This window comes from Triticum urartu, chromosome 7A (genome assembly GCF_056163025.1).
Source record: "Triticum urartu cultivar PI428250 chromosome 7A, HENAU_Tu73, whole genome shotgun sequence".
Lineage (NCBI taxonomy): Eukaryota > Viridiplantae > Streptophyta > Magnoliopsida > Poales > Poaceae > Triticum > Triticum urartu.
The window spans coordinates 137,273,572-137,275,532 of NC_141879.1; the positions used below are offsets into that span (position 1 = coordinate 137,273,572).

At 43.6% G+C, this 1,961-nt stretch overlaps 1 long non-coding RNA gene across 2 annotated transcripts; it reads left to right on the forward strand.

Annotated features, from left to right (window-relative positions):
- Positions 1 to 339: 339 nt before the first annotated feature.
- Positions 340 to 1,702, forward strand: LOC147958570 (uncharacterized). Of its 2 annotated transcripts, XR_015610423.1 has the most exons (3): positions 340 to 1,000; positions 1,124 to 1,201; positions 1,275 to 1,702. It is a non-coding gene; the product is annotated as an uncharacterized LOC147958570 (long non-coding RNA). The 2 variants fall into 2 exon arrangements; XR_015610422.1 differs by having other exon boundaries at positions 340 to 1,201.
- Positions 1,703 to 1,961: the final 259 nt, after the last annotated feature.

A 1,961-nucleotide genomic window follows, 5' to 3' on the forward strand; every position in this document is an offset into this window, starting at 1 on the left:
GATCGGGAGAAATCCCTGTTGGCTTGGCCGACACCGACGCGATGGCGCATGAGGGTGCCGCCGGACCTTCCTGGAGGGCGTCGGGGCTACCCTTCCTCTCTCCTCACCGGGTACCGGGGGAAATCCTTGGCAGCAGCGTCGTCATCGTCGCGTCCCTTCTTGGAGGTGTTGATTGGTACTGGCGCCTCGGAGGCTCGGAGCTTGGTGGGCGATCTCCGGTGGATGCAGCGGTCATGAGGCTTCTTCGTTTTTTTGTCAATCCGCCGTTGTCGGCATTTGTTTTTCTTGTATTTTCTCTTTCATTTCTTTTGGGCGCGATTGTGCTGCTTCCATCCCAGCACCTATCATTGGTTGTCTCAGTTGGTTGCTTTGTATACAAAGCGGGGGAAACCTTTTTTCGGTAAGTGCGTGGTTTGTTACCTTGTTTCAGTTTTGAGTTTACAGTAGAGGCCAGCGTGAGTAGTAAGATTGCTATGTGGTGATCACTTGATGCTATTTCGGATGGTTATAGAATTGTAAGAGCAAACCATTTGTCTGGGTAAAAACCATTTACTGAGCTTAATTTTGTTAAGCCTCCAATCTCTACTTCAAGACGACACACCTAGCCAACAAATATTTATTTATTACAAAGTTCACAAAAAACTAAAGCCCAAAACACAAGCTTAACTAGAACCAACATCTCACACAAACTAGTCATGTGCCGATCACAGTGACGCTAATTTAGGAGTCACGTGAAGGACCCATTTAAATTTAATGCACCACCTAGTTTGCACTAAAGCTTAAGTTAGAGGTGAATATTATGGTAATACTTCAAGATACCACATGTATTTTTTTTATGTTGCCTGGATTTCAAGTTGTATATTCAAAGTATCCTGGGACTGAGGTTGAATACAACAATTCCAAGCACCCATTATGAAAGAGGATGACATCAAATATATGTATTCTTGAATCTGATGATGTCAAAGACATGAAGCCTCTGAATGACCGGGTTCTCATCAAGGTATTTATATTGAATGTCATGTCACTAGTCAGTAGTGTATATTTAAGGAATCTCTAGTAAATCTTGTACTGGTTGTATGTGCATGACGGTTAACAGTGCATATATGTCCGGCATTTGTGCTAGGTTGCCGAGGCTTCAGATAAGACTGAAGCTGATCTTATCCTCACCGAGACAACCAAGGAGAAGCCATCCATTGGAATAGTAAGTTAATTATTATTATGTAGAAATCCATGCTGAGCTAGCATGTGTTTAATCGATTCACCTCTAAATGCAGGTTGTACCCTGTTGGTCCGGGCTCCCTTGACGAGGAAGGCAAAAGGCAGCCATTGTCGGTGTCACCAGGCAGCACTGTGCTGTACTCCAAGTACGCAGGCGGCGAGTTCAAGGGAGCTGATGGCACAAACTAAATTATGTTGAGAGTGTCAAATGTGATGGCTGAGCTCTCTCAAGTGTGTGGTTTACTGCTTTGTTTCAGTTTTGAGTTCACGATAGAGGCTAGCATGAGTGGTAACATTGCTATGTGATAACCACTTGATGCTATTTCGGATGATTATACAATTGTATGAGCAAATATTTACCGAATTTGTTTACAAAGGGAGCTTGATGTGGGTTTCCCCCAACTTCTGCATTATGTATGTACATTAGTGCTTGGCTTATTGCCTATTGTTGTGGCACTATCTATGTGAAATGTTCCTAGACACCTATCTTCCTGTGAGTGTGCTAAACATTAAGCAAACCTGGAGGATCTGACTTATCAGAATGATTTCTCATTCTTCAGTGTTTCTTCTTCGAAACATCTAGCCACTATGCAACTTTATTTCCCTATGCGAACCAAACCTAGTATGCTGGTTGCCCAGGAAGACATGAGAATCTGCTGTATAGGACAGAGGGGTCATGAGCAGCTGATGTTTAGTGGAGAGATGAGGCAATCTGTGACCTTTCGTCAGAGGATGAGGACCTT